Source organism: Sciurus vulgaris, assembly GCF_902686455.1.
Source record: "Sciurus vulgaris genome assembly, chromosome: 12".
In the NCBI taxonomy this organism is placed as follows: Eukaryota; Metazoa; Chordata; class Mammalia; order Rodentia; family Sciuridae; genus Sciurus; species Sciurus vulgaris.
In genome coordinates this window covers 79,449,261-79,475,869 of record NC_136473.1, presented here as the reverse complement: position 1 = coordinate 79,475,869, position 26,609 = coordinate 79,449,261, and the positions used below count along the sequence as shown (strand labels likewise).

At 52.4% G+C, this 26,609-nt stretch overlaps 1 protein-coding gene and 1 long non-coding RNA gene across 4 annotated transcripts in view; one reads left to right on the top strand and one right to left on the bottom strand.

Moving 5' to 3' along the window:
* Positions 1 to 26,609, bottom strand: part of PLEKHA6 (pleckstrin homology domain containing A6) — a 126,300-nt gene that overhangs the window by 79,698 nt on the left and 19,993 nt on the right. The window contains exon 1 of one of the 3 annotated variants that reach the window (XM_079107384.1): positions 20,738 to 20,869. The exons of 1 other annotated variant lie outside the window; for it this stretch is intronic. The gene's annotated coding sequence lies outside the window, so the exon portion shown is untranslated. Of the gene's footprint in view, positions 1 to 4,432; positions 4,565 to 20,737; positions 20,870 to 26,609 lie in introns of those variants that run through there. One more of the 3 variants, XM_079107385.1, reaches the window with a different exon arrangement.
* LOC306642030 lies at positions 4,856 to 8,902 on the top strand. The gene is made up of 3 exons (XR_013758351.1): positions 4,856 to 4,934; positions 5,998 to 6,096; positions 6,493 to 8,902. It is a non-coding gene; the product is annotated as an uncharacterized lncRNA (long non-coding RNA).

Below are 26,609 nucleotides of genomic sequence, written 5' to 3'. Positions count from 1 at the left end.
TGGTTCTAACCTGTACAACTAGCCCCTGATGGTCAAAACTGCGCATGCATGGTTTCCAATGATGACTTCATCCTCATTGTACCCTATAAAACCAGAACCCCCTCTGTAACTGACGACCACAAAGGAATAAAGGCTTCTCTGAATCTGCTGAGGTCTGCTCCCCGTCCTTTTGCACTTACAACACCATTCTTAGAGCACGGATTATACAAAATTAGGTGGTGGGCCCAATTTGGGTCACAGTATGGTTTGGATGTGAGGTGTCCCCCCCATCCACATCTTGCAGAAATGACTGTAAGAAGAAGGTGATTCAGAGGAGAAATGATTGAGTTGTGAGAGTCTTAACCTGATCAGTGAATTAATCCCTGATGGGATTAACAGAGTAGTAACTGGAGGCAGGTAGGGTACAGCTAGGGGAGGTGGGAATTGGGGTGTGGCTTTGGGATATACATGTTTGTATGTGGCAAGTGGAGTCTCTGCTTCCTGATGATGCCTGCTGCTTCCCTCTGCCACGTCCTTCTGTCATGATGTTCTGCTTCACCTCGAGCCCCGAGGAATGGAGCCGGCCTTCTATGGACTAAGACCTCTGAAACCGTGAGCCCTCAAACAAACCTTTCCTCCTCTATAATTGTGCTGGTCAGATCATTTAGTCACAGCAGTGAAAGAGCTGACTAAAACAGGCCATGGGTCATAATTGGCTGATCCCTGGCTTAAAGCATCTCAGGAAAGACACAGTAGACAACAGTGACAGTGACCACCTCCAAGTAGGGGGCTGGGGTAGATCAGAGATGGGAGACTTCTGCTGAGTACTTTTCTGTACCATTTGAATACTACAATCTACACAGGTTAACATAATCATCAGTAGCCAGGCGTGGTGGCACTCGCCTGTAATCCTGGCGGCTCCGGAGGTTGAAGCAGGAGGATCCGAGTTCAAAGCCAGTCTTAGCAATTTAGTGAGGCCCCAAGCAACTCGGCAAGATCCTGTCTCTAAATAAAATACAAAAGTGGGGGCTGGGAATATGGCTCAGTGTTAGCATTCCCGGGGTTCAATCCTTAGTGTCACACACAAAAAAAACCTGATTAGACCCCCTATCTCAGTGCTCTTATCTCCACCACTGTCAATATTAAGTCTCCTGGGTAAACGGGCTTATAACTGCTAGGGTAGCTCTGATTCTCTCCCTTTGCAGCCTCTCAACCCAACAGGAATCAGGTCCCAAATCCACAAGGTGCTGCATCCGCCCACTGCGGGGGCACCTACCACCCCCTCCACCCTTTCTGTCCTTGCCATTCAGTGACAGCCTCACACCCTCAGCTGTGTATGTAAAGCTAAATTCCAAAGAACAGACTGAAGCTCTGCAAGGACTGGGCTTTTTGTCGCAACTCCTTGCCTTCCCTGGTGCCTCCCCTTGTGCCTAGCAGGCCTGCAGTAGGAGCCGTATGATTTCAACCTCCCATCCTCCTAGAGCTGGTTAGGAACACAGGGAAAGATCTGTCTAGAAGAGAGGCTGGTTCTGCAGCATGCAGCAGAGTGAAAGTGCTCAGAAGCTCAAAGCCTTCAGGAGAGGTGGTAGTAGAGCACATTTAGGGCGAAGAAAGATGCCAGAGTGGAGCCAGGCACACTGGTGGCCACCTGTAATCCCAGCAGCTCAGGAGGCTGAGGCAGAAGAATCCTAAATTCAAAGCCAGTCTTAGCAACTTTGGGAGACCCTGTCTCAAAAAAAAAAAAAAAAAAAAAAAAAAAATGGGGTGGGGTGCACTGGGGACATGGTTCAGTGGCTAAGCACCTCTGGGTTCAATCCCCAAGTAGAAGGAAAAAAAAAAAAAAAGATTCCAGTGGAAACTGGACCCAAGAAAAGGAGGCTGCTTTGGAAAGGGAAGTCAGGGAGCCCCGGAGGAATTTTCCCCTAATTCCAATCCCTGGTGCTTTAACCTACAGGGTAGAGAACCTCACCTCCCCTATCAGCTGGGATTGGGGGTGGGTGTTGATCCCAAAATAAGAGGCTCGTACATTTGGGAAGGAGCCTAGCCTCAGCAGTCTGTTCTCCCATCCAGAGCCCTCCGCAGCAACCGTGGAAGATAAAGATGATCTGGACTCCTGCGGAGACAGCAGGCTCAGGCTCTGGAGGGGACCCTTGCCATTGTTGGAAAGCTTTTCTGCTTCCACCCATTGTTTCTACTTTTGGAACTAAACAGATTAGACTTCCTGAGTGTGTAACAAAAAACTAATGAAAACTGCCAAATATAATAGAGTTTTCAAATATTTCTTCCTTCCAAGATGTTCAAAGGGTTTTTAAAGACATAGAATCACAGACTCTTGGGAATTGAAAATACCTTTGCTCAAAAATGTTTACTAAATGAAATCGAATATAGTTCCTTTTCCAGCTTCCCAACACAAAAGCACTCAAGTTATGTTGTAAAGGGAATCATTTTATTTCTTTATGTGAGGAAACTTCACAAACCTCCATGGCCGTGCGGATCTTTAAATTCAGAAAATGCATCCTGAGATCTAAACTGAACCCCTACAGCCAAAGTGCCTCCTCTGGTCCCAGCCCATTCCCCACTCCTTAAAATAGGCATTAAGATGGTGCCATCTGGTACCTTATACATATCGCCTTATTTAATTCTCACAGAAACTCTCGGTGGGTGGTTAAGAGTCTCACTTTTTTTTTGGATTGAACCTGGGTACTTTACCACTGAACCACATCCCCAGCCCCTCTTATTTTCTCTTTTGAGACAGGTTCTCACCAAGGTGATGAAGCTGGCCTCAAACTTGCAATCCTCCTGCCTCAGTCTCCTCAGTCTCTGGAATTACAGGTGTGCCCAGCAAGAGTTCCACTTAGAGCACAAGAAACTCGAAATCAGAGGAGTTTGCCAACTTGTCCTAAAGCCCATGGTACTAAGAGGCAAAGCCAAACTTGAAAGCCAACTTCAAAACTCAGTCTTTTTGGCCACAATCCAGTGCTTCTATGACAGTTGATCATTTCCACCAACCTTATCCTGTCCCTGGCATGGGCAGAAGTGACTCTTCTGTCAGAAACACAGGAGAGAGAGATAGCCTACAGCAGCTCTATGGGGTCTCACACACGCCACCCTCCCCATCACATCTTCCTGGGATGGAGGAAGTGAGACCAGAGACCATCCAAATTCAGGATGCCAGTGTCCCAGAGACACCCAGGGGAAGCGTGGCCTCGCGCTAGCTTAAGCATGGTGCCCAACCCTGAGTCTTCCCACAGTCTGCCTTTGCAGGGCCTGCTCTGGGCCTCACAATGGGGCTGTGGCCCATGAAGTCAGTCTGGCATTGTTTGAGCAGCACAAACACAAGGTTTACCTGGGTCCTGGCACCTTTTCTGGGCAGCCCTGCTTTGGGTAAATATGTGTCTGGCTCATCCAGGAGAAGGCCAGGGAGGCTTTGCCCCACATCCCAATAGGCCAAAGTCGAGAGAAATGGGCTCGAGAGTGCTGGGGGTTGGCACAAAGAATCACAAGTCAAGTTCCCCGTCACCAGCAGAATGTGACCGGCATCCCTGTGCCTCTGGGAGGCTCTGGGACGTTTGCAGGAGGGCCATCAGGTCTATTTTTCAAAACTCAGAATGGTTCTTGCTGTCATCTGGTTGGAGTTCTGAATTTCAGGGACACATTCCACACAACTACCCCAGCTCACCGCCTCCCTCTCCTTCCAACCTCACTTGCAGGGTGCTGGAAAAACACCTAGTTGCCTTCCATCCGGGCCTGCCTACGTCCCAAAACACACGCAATACCAGGCTCCTGGCTCAGTGACTCCCCGGACATAGGAAATGACATTCCCATTTCTCAAGAGAACAAACCACAGCCAGGGGCTTGGAGTTCACAAAGCAAGTAAATTCTGAAGACAGAAATAGGACCTGAGCCTACTGCTTCTCTTCTGGGGTCCCTGGAGTGAAGCCACTCACCCTCCTTAACAGTCTACAGTTCCCATGGCCCAAGGAAATCACACCAAGCTCCACCTCCATGCCCCTCACGCTCAAGTGGCCTGTCCTGGAGTCCTCCACCTGGCACTCTGAAGCTACCCACCCTTTTATCTGTCCTCTCCCTGGGAGACGTGGTCATTAGCAGATGTAGGTGGCTAATTAAGCAATTGGCAGCAAAGAAGAAACCTGTTCAAGCCACCCCGCTGAGCATCCACCCGAAGGATCCTCTTACAGGCAACTCCCTCCCCCAAGCTTCCTGGAAAGGTCCCTATTGTTTGCCTAGAACACAGAAAAGTGTGCCATTCTGCCCTCCCACTTATCTGGTAGTTCGGACTTCCCGGCTTCTGCACAACCCTGGAGGGGGGCTATCCCCATGGAGCACATGGTACATGGTGCCCCCAGAATCATGGGACACAGTAGCCCTGGTGGGTGAGCAGGAGAGGGTCCCCAGATGGGAAGAACAGTCTTCTGAGAGGATGTCCTCTTACCTGGCCTCTTTAGGTGTCTCAGAGCCCTATCTCACTGTCCTGGCATTTGGAGGCCAGGGCACAGAAAGCGAGGTGCCCTCAAGCATACTGGCAAGACGATGGAGAAGAGGAGGCGGCACTCTCCCCACCTGTGTCGCTGAGTCCTCTCCTCTGCACTACAGCTCACCTGTTCCTGCTTCACCCTTTAAATGGAATGTTCCACTTGCCATGGGAGCTGGGGGGTGGGGGGAGATTCCCTGCTCAAGAGAAGCTTTCTGTTTCAGAGACTGAGGTCTCTGGAATTCCATCCAACACTCCTGCGAACGACAAGCGAGGGAAGGGGTCCAGAGAAACCACAGAGGAGTACTCTGCAAGGACAAGTTCCTCTCTCCCTGGTCACCCCTCCCCCTAGCCTGGGGACAGTCTAAACCAACAGCCTGGAGGCGGAAAGACAGCTGCCACCACTGCAGCTCCTGGCAGATCCCACTCTTGAGAGTCCTGGGGGCCGCCGGACCAGACTGGGGTGAGAAAAAGAGAAACCCTGATCTCCTGCTCTGTGCCCTTCCCCACCCCAGGCCTTGTCTTTCTTCCTCAGTCTTATCCCAGGGGGTGTCCCCACTTCATCTCTGCCTCACGATGGAGCAGGAGAGGCTGAGGTGGCTGTACCGATGCCCGCCAACTTTTCAAAGGGACAGCATGTGGAAAGGGTGGAGAATGGGGAGCAGCGCCTCAGGGACAAGTTCAGGACTTCGTTACCCCAGCCCACACCCCTAAGGTCTCAGCACGCCTCAGAGGACTCCGTGCCCTCACGTGCCGCCGAGCTCTGCCAGCTGGGCCCAGAACCCTGGCACTCACTCTTGTTCCACCATGACACGTGGGTTCTTTCTAGCACAAGTGGGAGAGTGACTTTTCTTGGTAATCACCGGGCTGTCGCCCACCGCTTTCCAACTCCTGTGAGACAAACTAGGTTGGCAACTGCAGGAGAGATTTAGGTAAGACACCAAGAAGCATGCGACATGGGTGACACAGGAAGTTTAGGACATTGCCCTTGGACTATGAAGAAAGCAAATTTCTCTTCTGGAGGAGAAGGTCTTTCATCATGTTGCCCTCTTGCTCAGAAAGCCTCAGTCACCCGCTCCCTGGCCTGCTGCAGAAGGCATGGCATCCAAGACACACTGCTTCCCCACGCATCCTTCAAATGCTGGACTCCACTGCTCCGTGTGAGTGTTCTGATCCAGCTGAACTGAACATCTTATTTCCCCAAAAGACCTCAGGCCTCCCTGCTTCTGGCCACCCTGGTCCCCCATTCCTTTCCCCCAGGTGGCTTACTAACCTCACCAGCCACCCGAGCAAGCCACCTTTCAAGGTAGCAGATCTCAGTCACAATGATAATCTTATAACCTGGGAAGCTTTGCCAGAAAAGACATTCCCTGACTCCATTCCAGACTCCTGTTGAATCCAAATCTACCAGGGTGGACACCGCTTTCAGGCTGAGCTCAGATGCCACATTTCCCAGGAAACACCTTGGCCCACAGAAGCCTCCGCCCTGGCGAACTAATAGGCATGTGTCAATCATCCATTCCAAGGAAATGTCCCAAGCCGCCATGGTGAGGAACCTCCAACCTAGAGACCAAATCCAGACAAAACAAACCAACAAAACTGTCCTCCCATCTGAGGCAGCCCGGGTGAGGGTAGGAGGGCTGGAGAGCTGGGGAGGTGCTCAGAGGAGGCTACAACACCGAGAGCAGCATCAGAGAGGAGGATGGAGGCCCCGGGAAAGTGGTGGGAAAGTAATACCCATACCAGGTGCGATGATGCATACCTGGGAGGCTGAGGCAGGAGGATCACGAGTTCAAAGCCAGCCTCAGCAACAGCAAGGCGCTAAGCAACTCAGTGAGACCCTGTCTCTAAATAAAATACAAAATAGGGCTGGGGATGTGGCTCAGTGGTCGAGTGCCCCCTACCCAACCCCTCCAAAAAAGAAGTAACACTCATAATGACAAAGTCACACTTATTGTGTGTTTACTGTGGGCACTTGGCACTTGAAAAGCTCCGTATTTATGATATCCTTTACTCCTCAGGATGAAATGAAGCTGGAAGCACATTCGGGGGCCAGGACGATGGAGTCCCACAATCCACAGGACGTGTCACGCCTTGCACAAAGTGGCTCCTGCTCAGTAAATATTTTTCTCCTGGATCAGTAGATAAAATGATCTTTGAAGGCTCACTTCCAGGGGGAGGACGCTGCAATCCTGCAGGAGCAACTACAGCTCTGAAAAATATTTTCCTAACTTTTTAAACTATGAAAAGAAACACCGGGACTGGCGAGAGGAGGCGAGGCCCGGGACGGGGAAGAGCTGGCCTTCCTAACACAGGATGCAGAGGGTGGCGTCGGAGCACTCCCTGGACCCACAAGAAACCCAAGCTGGCCTCGGGGAGACAGCTGCGTGAAGACAGCTGCAGGTCACTCTCCACGGACCAGTCTCGTGGTACCCAACCTTCCCAGCAGTCCCTTGTTCCCGAGGCCAATGCAGGATATGTGGGATAGGGCTCCCTCACAGGACCTAGAGTTGGCGGCGCCTGCTGAGCTGATCATTTCCTTCCTCCCTGTTCTAGAAGGGACAGCAGCTTAGCTAACTCATTCCAGAGGGACAGGGGTTACAGCTTCCCTTGGTCTCCATCTTTCTAGCCTCCTAGTCTTTGGGTAACCTTGGTCGGGTTGACTGGGATTGAAACCCATTTCCCACTGGAGAAGTCAATACAGATACCTGACTCGACAGTTTAAGCCCCTTCTCCACAGGGGACGTCAACCCAGGCACCAGGCTTACGGGATAAGGACAGCGCTGCAGGTGGACAGAAGCTGCCCCTCGTCCCTCGTTCCTTCACCCTGTGCATCCGGATATCCCAGGTGGGAACCGTCTACTAGGTTGGACCAGCGTTCACCTGGGGCCTATGCACAGAGGTACCAGGTGATGACCCCAGACAGGACAAGTGCCTTTGTCCCCTCTCCTAAACACCTCCCAGGAATGCCATCATCAGCTGTGGGATCTGCAGCAGACACAGCCAGAACCAGGGGCCACGAGACCTGTGTCGCCCTCTCCCCCAAGCCCTGTCCACATCCTTGAACATCTCTGCCTCCCTTCCTTAAGATCTCTTTAGATTTAAAAAAAAAAAAAAAATTAAATCTAAAAGCAAAACTTAGGGTGCTGTGTTGGAGCACCCATCAGCCCATAAAGAGACCCCAGGAACTTCTTGCCCGGGTCCTCGGCTCCAGGTGGGTAGATAAAATGAGGACCAGCAATGTCCCCACTGCCAGGCTTCTCAGGAAAGAGTGCCGAGCTCAAGCTGCAGCCTTCGCCTCATCAGCCAGCTTTAGGGGCTGGGTCACCTCCTCAGAATCCTCTGTTCAGGCCTTGTAGCCCCTTCCCAGCGCCTCAGAGCCGGACACTCCCTGCTAGGTCTCTGCCTGTGCCGAAAACAGGTCACATGAGGCCCACCATTTTTGTCTCCTGGGGGCTCCCCCAACCCTCCCCTTCCCCTTCTGGGTGGTCTCTATAGGACAGCGCCTTTCAAGCTGTGAGTTCTGACTCATCTGTGGGCTGGGAAATCAGTTTAGCAGATCAAAACCGGCATATTTCTTAATTTAATGGAACAGAATAGAAAATACTAGCCGGTCACGGTGGCGCACAGTTGTAATCCCAGCAACTCAGGAGGCTGAGGAAGGAGGATGGCGAGTTCAAAGACAGCCTCAGTGACTTAGTGAGGCTCTAAGCAACTTAGAAAGACCCTGTCTCAAAATTAAAAATGTGGTTCCGTGGTTAAATTCAATCCCCAGTACTGAAAATAATAAGAATAATAATAATACTAGTGTGTACTGTGCTTGATAAGAATAAGCAATATTTTGTAATTTTTTTTTTCATTTTTTTAACATGATTGAAATAGGGTTTTGCTAAGTTGCCCAGACTGGCCTTGAATTTACAATGCCTCTGCCTCAGCCTCCCTAGCAGTTGGGATTACTAATGTGCAGCAGCATGCCTGGCTGTTTTGTGATGCTTTTAAAACATGTACATACACACAGAGTACATTAGAACCCTGACTCAGCCACTTCCACTTCCTGTGTCTCAGTTTCTTCATCTTTAAAGTGGGGACAGCCAGGCTCAGCATTACATGCCTATGATCCCAGCTACTAAGGAGGCTGAGGCAGGAGGATGCCAAGTTCAAAGCAAGTCTCAGCAACTTAGACCCTATTTCAAAATAAAACAGCTGGGGATGTAGTTCAGTGGTAGAGTTCCCTTGGGTTCAATCTCCAGGACCACAAAAATAACACTAAATAAAATAGGAATAGTAGTAGTACCCACTTCATGTGATCATGAGGATCATGTCAGTTAACAGACATGGAGCATTTGGGAAAGTCCTTGATACAAGTGCTGTATAAGAGTGTGCGGTGGTACACCCCTGTAATCCCATGGCTGCAAAGGATTCAGAGTCCAAAAGCAGGGCGCTAAGCAACTTAGTGAGACCTTGTCTCTAAATAAAATATAAAATAAATAGGGCTGGGGATGCGGCTCAGTGGTCGAGTGCCCCTGAGTTCAATCCCCAGTATCCCCCACAAAAAAGTGTGCTTTCCTATGTTTGCACACACAGTGCACGTTTGGACATGTGCACACTCATGTACATGCATCAGTACTTACAAGGCAGTATCTATAGAGTGGAGAGAAACACAGAAAGCTATTGCGTGGGAGAAGCTAAGGAGTCTCCCATGCACACAGTCCGATTTCCAAGACTCAGACAGTTTCACAGGTGTCTGTCCACCTGGCTTTAGAAAAAGTGGCAGAGGCGATTCGAGGAACAGTGTCCAGATGAAGTGGGTGGAGCCTGAGAGCACAGTGCCAAACGCTTTTCAAATCCACTCACTTCCTTCATGCACCAGCCAGGGAAGCAGGTGTTATTATCCCTGATTCACAAAGGAGGAAACTAGCACAGAGAGGTTAAGTGACTACACAGCTAAGGGGCAGTGGGCCAAGAACTCCGCCTCCTGAATTTGGACTTGTGACCACTGTACTGCACGGTCTGCTCTGTCTCACTTGCTACAACTTCTCCTCTGAACATGAGAGGAGGCGGCCTTGTCACTGAGAGGGGTGGCTGCATATGCCCTCACCTCAGAACCAAGGAATGTCATTATCTAATGGCTCGAATTCAGGAAACAGCACCTCCAGGTCCCATCCTCAAGTCCGGAGAGCTGTGCTCCAACAGTTGAAGATAATGAACTTGGTTAACAGTGCTCATAACCACATCATGCATTAAGAGCCCTATTAATTTGAGCCATATAAACGTAATTGGAGGACATGCATTTCCCCCACATCCTTCATTCTGGAAGACCCAGGGTCCTGTTGACCACATCAGTTTATCTTCTTCATGGTCCAGAGATGTCCAGGAGAACAAGAAACTCCCGTTTTACAACCTGGGAGGCCCAGACCCTGCCAGAGGCCACTCTGAGTGTGGACTCCCAAAGGAGGCCAGGTAGATGAGAGGATGGAAGATCAGGGCGTCTCCTGGTTCCTGGGGAGTCCCTGACTCCCAGTCGGCCCTGGTTTCTTTCCTACCTTGACATCAACGCAAAGCCCCCAATGCAAGGTCCGCAGCTCGCCCTGGGATTGATCATGCAGCGCATCAAGAGCAAGAGGAGGAGCAGATACGCCACCCCGTCAGCTTTCTGGACCATTTCCCCCGAATCCCCGAAATCCCCGGGGTCCTTGTTTACTTCCTCCTGCTGGGCCAACCCATGCCTGCTGCTGGCATCTGTCATTCAGTGGCATTTTTTTAAACAAATGGGGAAACTGAGATCAGGAGAAATTAAGGGACCCACTCCTGTTGCCAACCACTGATGCAGACATGGCAGGGGGAGCCCCGGGGGGCCAGGTTCCTCGGGAGCAGGAAGGCCCTTTCTATTCCCTGAGGGGTCCCCCGCCATTCCCACCTGACGGAAGGCATCTCCCCTCCTCTTGACTTCCTGTCCCTCTGACATGTATTTCTGGCTCACAGGTGTTGCTGAGGCAAGCTTGTCACCTGTACTGCATCCGTTTGTTTACCTACTGTCATCCGAGCACCCCGAGTGCCCGCAGGACATGGCTTACTCATCTTCGCCTTCCTGGCATCTGGCAAATGAAGGCTTCTAGGAGAACATCGTCCGGGGAGGAAAGGCAGGGAAGGACATGGAGGCAGGGATGGGAAGGGAGGGAGAGGGAGGCGGGTGGGCACTGGAAACAAAACTAACCTCAAACCCAAGGTGCAGGGCCTTCCGCCAGGCTAACAGGGATGCGTGGAAACAGGCTGCCCTCCTCCAGCCCTTGTGACAGGGTCCCTTCCAGCCACCAAGGAGCCAGGCAGCTCCCAGAGGCACTGCCCCGTCCTCCTTCTCCCTCCCACCTCAAGCGACAGAGCTGGCTGCCAGCAGGTGCGGTGGCCCGCCTGGAATCCCCGTATCTCTGGAGGCAGAAGCAGGAAGATTGCAAGTTCAGGGTCAGCATCAGCAATGAGTGAGACCCCAGCAGGTCAGCAAGACCCCTATAAGATAAAAAGGTCTGGAGATGTACCTCAGTGGTGAGTGCCCCAGGTTCAATCCCCAGTACCAAATAAATAAATAAGAACCAGCTGCCTGCCCACTTGGGGTCCAGCCGTGCTCCACTGCCCGTCAGGCCTCGGAGAGCTCACCAGTCAAGGAGGCGCCATCCTGCTCTATCACCAATGATGGGGATGAACTTAAAACGGTGGGCCAGGAGCCCCCTCCACTTGACCTCCACCCCAATGGGGTGGGCTTTGAGGGGCACTTCTAAGGTGAGGAAGGAGTCACACTCACCATCTGGAGCTCAGCCTCCCACGAGGCCAAAGGGAGGCCAAAGGGAGGAAGAGCTTCTATAGTGAGGGGCTCCAGCTGCCTCTGCTCCCGGAAGGCCCAGGAAGCACCTAGAACCATAAGGAGGTAGGGAGCCTTTCTGATCAGCCCTGAACTGAACCCCTGTGAGACCCTCTGCTCCTCTTTTCTACCTCTCCCCACACAGCCCATTATACCACTTGGTCTTTCTGTAGTAAGGGGATTGAACCCAGGGGTGCTTAACCACTGAGATACATCCCCGTTCTTTTAATACTCTATTTTGAGACAGGGTCTGTGTAAGTTGTTGTGGCTGGCCTTGAACTTGCAATCCTCCTGCCTTGGCCTCCTGAGTTGCTGGATTACAGCACATGCCACTGCACCCAGCCCCATCATGCTAAGTCACGGCTCCACGTGGGTCAGTGGGAACCTACCACTCAGGGCATGCCAGGCTGGCCCTGGGCATACTCCCGGAGCTAGATGTGGGGATGGGAGATGAAGGGGCCGGTTGCTCCTAAACCCATAATAATGCCACTACCTCCTGCAAATCCTGCCTGATCTCTTTTGAAAAAAACAAGTCCTCAAGCCAAATCTGGCACATGCCAGGCATCCAGGCACATGGAGATGAAGAAGGAACCTATTCCAGGGGATCTTGTGGCTTCTCCTTGGTGCCAAAGAACTGGGGGTGGGGGAGGAGGAGGGCTCGGCTCAATCACACTGGACGCTTTAAATGGACAAGGCTGCTACTGCAAGACAGAATGTGGGGTAGTGTCAGCCAGAGGCCGTGACTGCCCATGAGGACAGCAGGAGAAGGCGGCACTGACAGACAGTCTGCTGTATAACACCAATAGTGGGAGGCGAGGGCACTGAACTCTCATTCTGACCCAACAGCTAATGTGCTGTGTGCCCCCAGGCAGGCCACAAGCCTCTCTGGTCCTCAGGTAACTCTGCACATGGCTACAGGGAAGGGGCCAAGGAGAGGAGCGAAGCAAACGGTGCCTCATACCTACTTATAGCCCACCAAGGGTTAAGCCCAAACTCCTGGGGGCTGTCAAGCTCTTCACAGCTGGTCCACATTCCAGCCTGCTCCCCAAGCCCCCACAAGAGTTTTCTGCCTCCAGCCCCTGCTGATCTTGTTGCAGCTCCCAGGCGGCTCGGTGCGTCTGGGCCTCTGCAAGCTGCAGTCGCCCTGTCTGACAGGCACTGCTCCCACCCCACCCGCAGGGCTACACCTCCCCCGGGATCTCTGCAAAGCGCTAGGTGCACCCACTTGGTTTCCCCTAATTCTTTGTTTGCAGGTCCGTCTCCTCGGCTGGACTGCAAAGTTTCTAAAGGGACAAGGACCGTGTCAAATTCATCTTTCAGTCAACAAACACTGAGTAACTGTCTGCTCCGAGTCCACCAGGGTGCAGAGGAGAAAGGGCACAGAGCAGACCCAGCCCACTGCATTCAGGAGAAGCAGGGGCCCTGGGGCTCTGTGGGGCGCGTTCTGCTCCCTCTCCTTTAGCAGAAAGCTAAAGAGTACAGGGAAGAAGAAACTAAAAACATAAACCACCTACTTCCTGGGCACTTTACCATAAGCTATGTAGGCACTGTTCTCAGTACTTTAGTTAGTCCTCAAATTAACTCCTCGGCAAAAGCCTTTGTTACTCTGATTTCATCGATTAAAAAAAGGGAGTGCCCAGAGGAGTTAGGAAACTTGCTTAAAGTCACACAGCAGGTGGGTAGATCTTACATAGGACCTCAGGTCTGTCTAAACACCCCTACCCTTACACTACTAGTCATCAGTGCCCAGACTTCTTATTTAAAAGGAGGGAATAATTTAATGATCTGTTAACTTCAAGACTCTTAACTTGCATGGCCTCCGTCCTAGTTGCCAGGCATCCTTCTGGAAATTCTCCATTCCCTTCCTTTCTCACTTCAAGAGAGTTCCCAGAACTCTGCTGAGCAAGGACAGCACCCCACCCGGCCTTGGAAGGCCAGTGGGATGGATGACACATCAGACTGCCACCACTCAGCTTTTGTTATTTCAAATGCCATTAGTGCGAGACAGAGGCAAGTGGCTCCAGCCGGTCATTATTGTGCAGAGCCACCAGCCACTGGGCTTCTCCCTTTATGGGAGTCTCCAGGGATCTCCTCCTCAGCGCCACACCCACACTCCTCACCCCGGCTCTTCCCCATACCCACCAAGCACTTTTCTCCCTCAAAACCCAACTGTGGCTACTGCCCATGTGAACCCCTATCCTTACTCTTCTTCTTTTCTTCTGTCCCCACCCCAAACAAACCAGCAGACCCCAGGGACTTTGCACATACTCTTCCGTCTCGCGGACTGTTGCTTCAGGGACACAAGTTCTCCTCCCCACCCCACCAAATCCAGGCCATCTCCTCCAGGAAGCCCTCCATCATAGACCATACGCAATCCCAATCCTGCCTTTGCTTTGCATTTCACCGGAGCTTAATACCCCGTCCCCGCATTTTCATTGGATTCATTTAAGACACTTTCCTTCACTGAAAAACATCTACTAAGGGCATACACCTAGGTGCCAGGCATTTATTGGGCATCTACTATGCACCAAGCACTGTGCGAGGCACTGGACATGCAGGGCCCCCAAGGAGCTTGTACCCATGTGCGTGACCTTCGGACCCTTCCCCGGGGAGGCCCCGCTCAGTGCTCACACCTGGGCACGCTCCTGGGAGCCGTCTCTTCTTGGCTTTGGGCGGCACCCGCCATTCACGTGAAACACATCTGCGAGGCGCTTTGGCGTCGCTACCTCTTTTAACCGCACGGCGCCCCTAGAAAGTAAGGTGGAGGGAGGTGATTCCATTTGAAAGATGGGAACGCTGAGGCCCAGGAAAACACAGCAACCTGTGTAAGGTCCCCTGACTCCCAAGGCCAGTGGCCGGTGCCCCTCATCATACAGACCAGGACCACAGACAGCTAGACGGCACCAAGGTGATGGACGTCCTGCTTCTCACCCACCATCTCTGCCCAGAAAACAGGGAGGAAGAAAGCCGACAGGAAAACGTGCTCCAGAAAGCACCAGCGCGACGGTCCTTGCGCTCCTGGCAGGCTGGGCACATACGGGTCAAAGGAACGAAGGACTTATTAGAGGGATGGACGGCCGAGGGTGTGAGCGCCCCAGAAACGCCAGCCGTTGATGGAGCACGTGCTTATGTAGCGCATTTCATCTTGGTGACGGTTAGGATGACAGCTGTCACTCTCGGCCTCTTAGTGAAGAAACTGAGACTAAAGGAGACCCAGGGGCAAGACGGGGAGGAAGCCGGGCAGCCTGGCTTCAGAGCTGGGCTCTGATGGCAGTCGCCAAGGGCAGCCCGCCGGGCCCTACACTGGGGTGGCGGCTGGATTCTAATTCCAAGCGCTGCCTGAGCTCCACGGCTGAGCGAGGCCCACACTCCCGCTCCTACCCCGGACCGAGGCTGCCTGAGTCACCTCCGGCTGTCGTGAGTGGAATCAAAATTCAGCCTGTGGAGATGTGTCTCAGCTGCACACGGACTTCTGAGTCCTCTTCAGGGCCCACCTTCCAGAGTCCTGCACCACCCACGGGCCTGTCCCCCCGGGGGGCAGATCTTCTCTCCACCTGTGATTGCCAGGCAAGCCGAGGAAGAGTTGGGGCTGTGGACTTTTTCTCTTTTCCTTTCTTTCTTTTCTCGCAGTGCTGGAGATGGAACCCGGGACCTCACACAGGCCACGCAAGCATGCCCTGTACCACTGAGCGACATCCCCAGCCCTAGGGCTGCGGATTTGGAGAAGGGAAGAAGGAGGAAGAAATTTTTTAGTATCTTGTTTGGGTTTTGTGTGTGTGTGTGTGTGTGTGTGTTGCTGGGGGTTGAACCCAGGGCCTTGTGCATGCGAGGCAAGCACTCCACCAACTGAGCTATATCCCCAGCACAATATTTAGTATCTTAAAAGCTAGAGAAGAAGGCAGGATTTAAAGGAGGGTAGACTCGTGTTGGTCGCTAGAGACAAAGACACACTGAAGAGGTTTATAAATAGGATGAAGCCAAGGGCCTCGGTGAATAACCCCTTCATGGGGTGGGATAGGAAGGGCGGAGCCCAGCAACCGGACTCCCACTCAGCTCTGGATACTTTTTGGCCCTGTCCAAGGGGCAGCTGATGCTAGAACAAGTGTGTGTCATGGTTAGGAAGACAAAGGAAGAAGCCCCACAGAAAGAACCTGGGAACAATCTTCTCTGAGCTTGAGTTTCTCTGGCAAAACCTTTGCCGGGAAAGGCAGGTTTAGAAGAGACACTTTGGAGCAGGACACTACCCCAGAAATCCCACACACTGAGAGTTTGTGTCTATCAGTGCTGATGGGAGGTCAAGCCTGAGCCTCATGTTCCCAGGTGACCTAAGTCCAAGAATCTAACTCTCCACAGACTTCAGTTTCTCCACTGACTAAAAAGACACGGTGTCGCGGTATGTGTCTTCATCTTTCGGCCTAGGGACTATGTTAGGGTAAGAGACTGGAGAGTCTAGGGTGGCCTCCATTTGCTGGGACTTAAGGGGTTCCCGGAAAGCATGACTTGCAGTGCTAAAAACAAGAAAGTCCTGGGCAGAGTGGAACCAATTAGTCACCCAACTAAGGAAGTCACACATAAACAAGCCTCTAGTTTGAAAAAGAACTGAGAGGCACCACATGCAATCTTCATGCTCAGAACTATAGGGAGCTCAGGTCCCGGGACTAGGAGGCCGAGTGTCCAGCTGCCAGTCCCTGTGAGCCCTGGGCACGTACAGGACCATGCACAAACTCCTGCCTGGCCTTCCTATCGGCAGGGCAAACGTTTTCAGAAACTACTGAAGGGGTTCAGGACTCTAAGCTCTGAGAAAGTTCCTTCTGGGGAGACTATTAGAGTAGACAAGAGCAAACCCAGAAGGAAGCTGAGGAGCTGGACACTGCTTGAGCTGTCCCCACAGTCTTTCACTCCCACAGGACTCAGTGCCCTGGCTGAGCAGGGCTTGACAGACAAGCCTGGGGAGAAGCAGTACTGGCTATTTCTAGGCTGCCAACACCAAGACAGACCCTCTGCCCACAGTGAGCCCCACTCCTCGCCCTGCCCAGTGCCCTCCCTGAGGAGTCCAGTACAGAGAGCCAGGCTTCCCCTGGCTTGAGTCCACTTAATTTTCTCCTAAGCCCCTTTGTGAGGAGGGCTCTGGGCACTCAACATGTCCAGTCCTGCTGTGGCCGACTTTCTCCGGGCCGAGGGCAGCTCCAGTTCCAGGCCCACTTCTGCCAGCTGAAACAGAGCCCAGCTCCAACTGTGCCCTTGAGTTTGTGCAAACAAGAGGGCATGCGTGGGTACTCACCTCCTCTGTCCCTGAGAGGAAGTCCCACCTATCCTAGGACCCGGCAGGAGAAACAAGGCCTGAAAGATCAGGATGAATAAAGAAAGCTCTTGCCTTCCACCGCTGCCAAATTAGTGACTTCTCACTCATCCAAGGTTCTAGCAGCGTCCATGAAGTGCAAAGCACTGGGAAAGAAGCAGAGAAGGCTGAGACCCAGACTCAGCATGCCAAGAGGGGCAGGGGAGCCCAGGGCACTGAGAGCCACAGGGCTCCCCACGCACGCTCTCGTGGTCCCGTGCATGGCAGGCACGGAGATGTGGAGACAAAAAAGAAAGGAGAGGAGCCAAAGCCTGGCAAATTCGTAAGGCAGACCTCTGTGCGGCAGTCAGGTTTAATTAAACTTACAGCGCATTTCTCGCAAACCACGCCCTATGGGTCGAGCTAGAGAATTAACAGGGTTAAAGGAGAAATGTAGTCAGGTGTGGAGGTGCATGCCTGTAATCCCAGTGACCCTGACTGGTTCCTTCCTTCATTCATTCAATACACCTACCATAAGGCCCTCTGGGTGCCCGTGCTGAACTAGATACTGGGGGTTGGAGAAGGTCACTCTGTCCTCACTCAGTGTCCATGCCCCTTGTCACCCCCTGTTCTGGCTCCCTCCTTGTCATATGATCAAAATGGGCCACAGATCTGTTCATCGCTGAAATCCAGGCGCTCTGTGCTCAGGCAGGGAACCATGCGGGTAGCAGCCAGCTCCACACAGCAGCCTCTGCAGCATGAAATTTGGACAAAGCAGCTACTTAGGTTTCTGCTGCTCCCGGTCTCTCCCTCCGCCCTCCTCCGCTGGGGATGGAAATCCTGCCACCCTCTGCTCACATGCTTAAGTCACAAGGCCGAGCTTGCAGCAAAAGAAGTAGCTCAAGGATGTACCAGGCAGGAGCCCAGTGAGACGGAAATACAGCCTTGCATTTTGTTCAGTGTGAACAATCTTCCTCTGCGATGCCCAGAAAGCAGTGCCCCTGCTTCCTGGTTGCCCAGCCGCCCAGCTGGGCCCCTTTTTGGGAGCCTCCTTGGCCTGGAGTCTCTAGCCCACTTAGGCAGGGAGAGCGTGGGAGCTTGTGGTTGATTGGCACCTCATAGGTAGGCTTCCTTCCCTGTCCAGGCGGGCTGCTGTGTTAATTGTCTCACTGCAGATTCCCATCTCTGATCTGCACGGGCAGATGGGCAAGCAGCTGAGCCAGGCCCCAGGGGACCACAAGCTCCCGGGGAGGAGCCACATCCACCTGGCTCTCTAGACTCAAGGCCTCAAGGGGCCCTCCTCAAGGACAAGAGACAGCCCAGGCCTCCAAAAGGGAAAAATACAAGAGCAGGTCTAAGCCAAACCCCAGGTCCTCTCCGCTCACTCCCTTCTTGCTCCCATTCCTAAGGAAAGGACAGAGCAGCTAGGACAGTCAGGTGGCTGGGTTTCCTTTTCCATTTTAGGCACATCCTCTGATTAACTGGGTTCTGAGAGCAAATTCCCTGACTTCTCTAGATATAACTTCATCATCCTCAAAATTAGGGTGGGAGCTCTGGCTATGTTCTGATGACCTTGGCCAGGGTCACTGATACTCACTGACCTCCTTATTGGAGGATACTGGACCTAGTAACATGCAGTCTGTGGCGGTCATACGCAGGCAACTTTTGGCTGTCAGCCACTACCCTGTTCTAGTTGTATATGTCTTCGGACTCTTGCAGCTGGACACTGGGTTACTAGAAGCAGTTGATTCAAAATAGATAATGTGTGTCAAGGACTGAGACTACATTCCAGGTACTGCGCTGAGCTCTTTATTTGCATAATCTCATTTCATATTCATAATAACCCTATAAAGTAGAGAAACTGAGGCCAAGAGAAGGTAGCCAACTTGCTCAAGGCCAAACAACTAGAGAGCGGTAGAGGATAATCCACCCCTAAGCAAGCTGATCCCAAAGCTCCACCCTCAGCCTCTCTACTGGGCTGTTCCTTGTGTGTACCTGATCCGTAACCTTTAACTACCATGCAAATATAGAGAGTTATTACTAGGTCACTGATGGAAGAAAAGGGCCAGGAGGCGGGTACACAGGACAGTTAAGGAAGCTTTGGATCAGAGTACTAATCTGATTAAATATGGCTGAACTATATTTCGGAACTAATTGGAAAAGTTATTTAGAGTGTCTCAGGCTCTGGCTCTCTCCATCAGCACCAAGATTTGAAATATGGCTGAAGGGCAAAGCAAAGAGCTCCCTCTAGGACTCCAAAACTGGCATTTGTACAGCCTCTGGCACACACAGAGAGGCCAGAGTGGGTGGGAGTGGGCCATCCGGTTGCGAGGGGGTCTTGGCCTCCACAGTAACACCTCCCAGAGAAAGAGGCGTCTTTCCCCCAGTGAGAGCACTTACCCTGAGATCAAAGAAGCAACATCTAATTAGAGAGAGTAATTAATAGGCAATTAGCCTGTAATGAATTAGTGGATCTGGGCTGTGATCATCCAGGCAGCTATCACCACATCGAGAACGAACACCAGACACCAGGTGTCCCCGGATGTCGTCACTCGAGAGTCTGACCCTGCTCCCCCAGTAGATGAATTCAAGGAACCTCAATTTGATCAAAGCTTCAACTGAATGACATCTACAGGAGACACGGGGACCGCAGAACATGCAAAACGACACGAGGAGGATGCCATCGGCCAGATCCAGAACGTGAAGATCACGGGCCGAGTGACCCAGTTTCTTCAGCAACACGTTGCCAAAGAGAGAGAGAGAAACCACCTCAGGTCAGGAGTGACCAAGGAGCCACGACAGCTGACCACCACACCTGGGCCTATCCGAATCCAAATTAAAAAGAAAACGAGGGGAAAAAAAATTGTACCATCATTAGGGAAATAGAAGGAGGACACTGGGTTATATGAAGGCACCGTCATTTTGTTAAGGTGTGATAATGACATTTTGGTGCTTTTCTCATGAGCCCTTATCTTAGGAGATGAAATGATAAGGTCTCTAGGATTTTATTCAAAACCATCAGCGGGTAGGAAGGACCAGGAATATTTCTAAAATAAGACTGGACGGAAGACCTCTTCAAAATGAGGGAAGCTACGGCATCTGAGAGTTATTACATTACTCTCTCTAGTCTTGTATATGTTTGAAATTTTCTATGATAAACTTTTTAAAATTTAAAATCAGACCCTCTGAGCTCTTCACTGTGGTCAGAGTGAGTGTAACAAACTCCTCAGAGCCATCCAGCCCACGCTCCAGCCCCCGGGACTCAGCCCCAGGCTGCCTTTCCCTTTATAGCAGAATCACTGCCACAAGTCACACCTGGCTGTCCTCGACTCCATCCACCGGGGCCTTTGACAGAGGCCAGTGGTGCTGAATGAAAGAAAAAACCCTCCCAGTTCCCACCATGAGACTGTGGCGAAGCCACATTGTCTCCGCATCCCCTGGATCACCCCAACTCTGAGAGCATCCCCAGCCCCAAATGGAGTTCAGTGCTCCATACCAGGGGTCTGGAGAAGAAGCAGCACCCCAGCAAAGAGGCTTCTGCAGAAGTTGGATCACGTGCTTTGTGCCCTGTCTCCATCGGCGTCAAAAGTAGGAAACAGGAGGAGGGAGAAGGCAGAAGGTGTGGGAAGAACAAGGCCACACAAGAGCCAAGCACCCAAGTCCATGCATCTGCCCAGCCCAGACAGCCAGACTGAAGCCAACCCCACCTTGTGCAAATAGCTGGTGCTGCCTGGGCTGCTCCCACCCTTAGCACTTCCTGGTGCTGCTGACCACAGAGCTGGCCCTACAGGAGGGAAGAGCATTCTGGACAGACCATTGAGGTAGAAAGGGAAGCCAAAAGGGAAGGGTGTGGGGTATCTGGAAGGGCCCTTTGCGGGGAGGAAGAAGGAGGGAGTACCTTACCTGGTACATCCCTCAGCTCAAATTTGCAGAGTAAATAATTGAGTAAAAGGTAGAGAAAAGAGAAAGAGAAAGGGAGAATGAACGGAATGAGGGGAGAAAGATGGAGGGGAGGGTTAGAGAGGCACCTGGAACATGAGCTGAGTCCACAGTCAGGTCAGGGACTGCCCACCCTGTTCCCATGCCCCGCGCCTCCATTCCCAGCCCAGCTTGCTCCGAAGGAGCCTGGCCTTACCAGCCCAGAAGGGTGTGCAGGAGCCAGGGTGCAGACACCTCGTGCCCCCAACAGCCCCTCTCCCAACTCTTAGCAGCCTGTTCTGTCTGGGACAAGAGACCAAGTGTACCAGTCCACCTGCTTCCTGAGGGGCGGAGCCTCTCCCACGCCAGGAGAGGCTCCACCCAGACGAAGTGGCCAATCAAAGCAGCCTGCCAGGAACCGGCCCTTTTGGGGCATGTTGCTGTAGGGGGCAGAGGGTTAACTTAGCATTCAAACAGGGTGCTTGTTCCATATTCATGCTCATGCTGAGCAAGTCACAAGATGACCAGGCACAGCTGCCTCTGGGTCACATCCCCTTCCACCTCCCCAGTGAGATTTAGGAGCCACAAGGCCCTATATTCCATCCGAATCCACCTCCCATGCAGCCCGGGCATGGTCCTCACTCTTCAGGCACTGAGGAAGTGGGCCACCAAGTCTAAGGACCTCACAACTAATCCCGGTGGCAATCTGACTCTGAAACCCAAATCCTGGCTCTGCCACTTGCTGGCTCCATGACCTCGGGGTGGGGGGAGGCACTGAATGCCACTGAGCCTCAATCTCAAAATTCACTGTGACACTCTCCCTCAGCCTGCACTTCCAGAACCCTGGGAGCACACACCGCAGGAAGAGCGCTCTGCACTTTGAGCAGTAAAGACGCTGTAGAAACCCCGGGTATCATTATCATAAACCAGTGCTCCTGCCCTGCCTAGGAAGGTTTCTGTCAGGCTCTGTAATGCCTCCACTGAACAAGGCTAAGGCAAATGGCAAACCAAGCCAGAGAACACCCAGGCCTCCAGGCCTCGGGGGCCCTCAGCACCATCAGGAGGTAAATGAAAACTGACCAGGTGAACAAAGGAAGGAGAGAAGGAGGGGAAGGTCTGGCCTGGGATATCTATTTGTGGGCTGACGGGAGAGTCTTTAACGCCCAGGGCTTGGCCCAGAGCAGGCAGTGCACACCCGGGCAGCTCCTGCTCCACTGCCCGGGAGGAAGCAGTGGGCTGCAGGAACTTCCATCAAGAGTCAGAGCTCAGACCCAGGACTCCAGGAGTTCTCTGCCTCTCCTAAGAACAACAGTCGTGTCAATGATACTCTCTTACACAGGATCGCTGCGATTTCACACAACCCAAAGCAGGCAGGCAGGCCTACATTACTATCCCTGCTTCTCGGCTGAGAAGAACAGCTGGGGCTTAGAGGGGATAGTGAAAGATCCGAAGTTAGACATCCTTAAGGAAGAGTCAAAGTCACAATGGGAAAGCAGGTCACTTCTCACCCGGAAGCTGGCTCAGCCTGCAAGGGATGTGGTAAACCTGAGCCCTGGTTTGCCCAGTGGAGGGGCCTCCTGGGTTCCTGCTCTCCAGCTGCTCTGGGGACAGCCCCATCATAGGACCTACAAGAGTCTGCAATTCACTTATGGACTGGGCATGTGGGGGGCCTCAGGGTTTCACGGGCAATAAACTCCCTTAAAACTAAGAAGTATTGGGTTGTGGGTGTAGTTCAGTGGTAGAACTCTTGCCTAGCATGCACAAGTGCCTGGGTTGGATTTCAGACTCTGCAGGAAATAAACAAAAATAAACTAGGAATGACCAATCATTTTACTCCTGAGTATTCACAAGATTTCCTAAAAAGTCTATTTTAACATCCCTCTGAGGTCGTGAGTTCAGAAAAGATCCAATTATGAGCCATTTCTCTTGTCTTAAACACAAAAGACCAAAAGCAATACAGTAGCAAGGTGGTAAGGAGGAGAATCCCACCTCAGAAGCCTCCCAGGTAGCAGATCTGGAGAGGGGTGGGGCGAACAAGCAGCCTGGAATAGTCAGGTCAGTTCAGCTGCCTAAGAAAGTTCTCCTGAACCGGGCATGGTGGTGCACACCTGTCATCCCAGCGGCTTGGGAGGCTGAGGCAAGAGGATCACGAGTTCAAAGCCAGCCTCAGCAATTTAGCAAGGCCCTAAGCAACTCAGCGAGACCCTGTCTCTAAATAAAATATTAAAAGGGCTGGGAATATGGCTCAGTGGTTAAGGACTTCTGGGTTGAATTCCTGGTAACCCCCACCCACAAAAAAAAGTTCTCCTGAGGCAAATACACTTCTGGGCAAGAGACCTGGACAGATGGCATAGCTAACCTAGACAGACGGCACAGCTAACCCTCAATCTCGGAGGGGAGCAGGTGGGAAGCAAGAAGACGAGGTGGAAGCAAAGCCCCCTTTGTATCCTGCTCAGTTAAATCTCAAATCTTTATGCTGAGAAAGGTTCCTGACCCTCCAAACCAATTTTCTAATTACCTACAGAATACACTTGAGTGCCCTAAAAGACTCCAATTAAGGCATGTTCCAGACCTACAATTTGGGTCTTAGTCTTTTTTAAGAATGACAAATAATAATTGTACATTTGTGTGGGGTGCAATATGTTCTGAAACATGTTTGTATGGAAGAATGAGCAAATCAGGCTAATTACCATATTCATCACTTCACATTCTTATCATTTCTTTGTAGTGAGAACTTTTAAACCCACTCTTCTAGCGCTGGGTATGGAGGCACACACCTGTAATCCCAGCAGCTCAGGAGGCTGAGGCAGGAGGATCACAAGTTCAAGGACAGTCTCAGCAATTTAGTGAGGCCCTAAGCAACTTAGTGAGACCCTGTCTCAAAATAAAAAGGGAGATGTGGCTCAGTGATAAAGTACATCTGGATTGAATCCCCAGGAACAAAAAAAAAAAAAAAAAAATTCCACTCTACTAGTAATTTCAATTTTGAAATACAAAGCACCTTATTATTAACTATAGTCTCTGTGCTGTGCAAGACCACCAGAAGTTGCTCTTTCCATACACTGAACCCGACTGCGGTCTCCTCTTTCCCCACCCACCTTTCCCATGGACTTGGTCCTGATGAGGTCACCTATCCAGGAAATGGACAAAGGCACTTCGCCACTGTAGGGTCCCTTCCCCTTGGCCTTCCAAGGGCTCACCAGCAGATGATCCCCTCCATGACATCTGTGCCCCCATTCCAAGTCAGGTCAAGAAAGCAGGACGCATGGGCAGCTGGGCAGGGGATGTTGGGCCGGTCTCAGCCCAGCACTGCAGACAGCCCCACTCACCCTACAGACACCAGCGGGTCCCACTGGTCCACGCTCCTCCCTTCCTTCCCCAGCAGAGACAGGCTCTGGAGAAGGCCCCTCTGGGAGGCAGGGCAGGGAGGGAGGCTGCATTTCAGAGTCAGAGTCGGAAGGCAAATCCCATCTCAGTCGGCAGCTGTGTCCTCTGCTCTTTGCCAGAGTGACTTGGTTAGGGCAAGAGGACATTTGGGGACCACCACACAGGCCCCAGCTCCAGGGCTGGCAGTGCCAGGGAGAGGGCACACGTTATGACTGTTGTTTGTCTATCTGCAATGCTGGGGACTGAACCCCGGGCTGCTACACCACTGAACTACACATCCCCAGCCCTTTTTATTGTTTTTGTTTTAAGACAGGGTCTCACTAAGCTGCCCAGGCTGGCCTCAAACTTGAGATCTTCCTGCTTCAGCCTCCAAGTCACTGAGCTCACAGATGCGAGCTGCGGAGCCTGTGCCAGCTTTGAGGAACAACCAAAACACACCCTTGGGAGAAAGCGGACAGGCAAGCGTCATCGTCCCCTTCCCTTTTCTGCCTGGCCAGGAAGTGCTGAGCCCCGCAGGAAGTGAAGGGCTGGCTGTTCTGAGCCTGGCAGTGGGGGCGGTGGGACGCCTGAGATGGGGGCACTCTCTTTAACACCCCCCCACACACACAGTCCCCTGCCACCTCACCTCCACTGTGCTGAGGGCCAGCAAACAGCTCTGTTGGGTCCCCTTCAAGAGGTGCTTCCGAGGTGTTCCGGGGCTACAGTTCCTCCGGTAGGAGTGGCCAGTATAAACCTCTGGTATCCAGAAGGTTCTCCTAAGGAGTCCTATACCTATTGCCCCATCGGGCCTCTGCCCTAGGACTCACCTTCCTGTCTTGAGTCACCATCTCACTCTACCCTCAGACTTGGATAGCCAGCCCACCCTGAGCCCCTGAAATAGCTCTTAGTGTCACCGTAAACCCCCATTTCCTACCAACCTCCCTTCCATGGTGCTGCCATGAGACCATACATTAACACAACCCAGCACCCCACCTGGACCCTGCCCTCCCCAGCCCCGTGTGACCCTGCAGGTGACAGAGTGCCTCCCCTCTCGTCTTGCTGCTCTCTCAAGTGACAATTCGGTTATACACTGGCTCACAAACCTGAAGTACTTCTCTACCGCATACAGGGTAGAGACTAAACTCCTTCACTGGAAATTTGAGGCCTTTTATAATCCAGCCCCAATTTATGTATCCAATATCTACTACCAACCTATAGAGCAAATCTGAAAGCATAGGTATGTCTTTGGTGCCATAGGAATTCAGTAAAAGGAGAGGCCACTCCCAGCTGAGGCCTCAGGGCAGACCCCATGGAAGGGATATGTGTGAGCATGCGCAGAAGATGCAGTTCAGAATCAGGTACTGGGCCAGCTTGCAAAGGTCCCTTCCTCCTCCCTACACCTACACCTCCCTTCACCCTCCCACGGGTTTGTAAGCATAAAGGTAGCATATTTGCAAGAGCCTCTGGACACAGGAACTGCTTTCCTGTACTTGAAGATTTGTCAAACTCCAGGCACCCAGGTCAATGACTGAAACAAACTCACAAAAGCCAGTAACTGCCTGCGACAAGTCTCCTGCTGGGTGGACCAGAGTGATAAAGAGAACTGGGAACTGGGCCGAAGAGGCCTCCCCCGGGCTCTTGCCATGCAGTCCGCAGTTGGCCGGGTGGACCCGCCCTGAGCCCTGCTGGGGGGGGAGGGGCAGCGCCCCAGCAGGCGGGAAGGAATCCTAAGAAGCTCTCCTCTCGCACAACTGGGCCTTTAGAGGAAAGGCATAAGAAGAGTTAGAACAACTCCAGCCTCTTCCGCCTGCAGGGATTCTGACCCCTGGATGCTTATTCATCAGTGGGCGAGTTGGGGAGTCAGAGATGGCGCTGGACCTGGGAATAAAGGGACAGATGACCAGGTCAGACCAGCAGACGCCTAAACTAGCCAGCTCCTCCCTTCCCAAGCGGTGTCTTGAGCAACAGAGTGTTGAGGTCAGAGTCAGAGGAAGAAGAGGGAAGGGTCTCAGGAAGCAAAGGGCATAAATGTCGGCTCTGCCCAGCTCTGCCAGGGAAGCCCCTTCCAGTGGAGACCAGCGCCCGCCAGCTGGGTCCTCCCTCCCTCACCCAGCAAGACACAGCCACAGCTGTGGGGGGCCGTGCATGCTCTGGAGCAGAGAGAGACCACAAAAGGGAAAACTGAAGATGGGGAAAAAGAAAGGCAGCTAATGAGTTCTCGCTGGAATTGATCCGAAAAGAACGAACAAAAGCCACTGGTGTGGAGGGGGGAGTCCCCAGCTGAGCTCCTCTGGGGTACGCAGCCTGGGCCTCTGCAGACCTGGCTGTCTGCACTGTGATTATACAAAGAAGATGGGAGCTCTGTCACTGGGGGAACCCAGGGGAAGTGGTCCCCAGCCCCACTGCCCCAGGCTCCAGGGCGAAGGGGAACAGCTGGGAACATGTACCAGGGTAGTTACGTGGGTGTTGGTGAGTAACTCACACAGAGGACATTAGGAAGGCAAGTCCCTCAACCGTATCGCCAGCTGTAAAGGCTGCCAAATGTGCAGTGTGTGTGTCCAACTTTGAGAACCAGAAGCCATGTGAGGAGGGATTCTGTGGAGTGAATGCCTACCGGATGCCAAGCACTGACCTGGATGGTGGGCACACCTGTCTTTTCACCCATATAACCCTATAAGGTAAATATTATCCTCCCCATTTTACAGATGAGGAAAGTGAGGTCC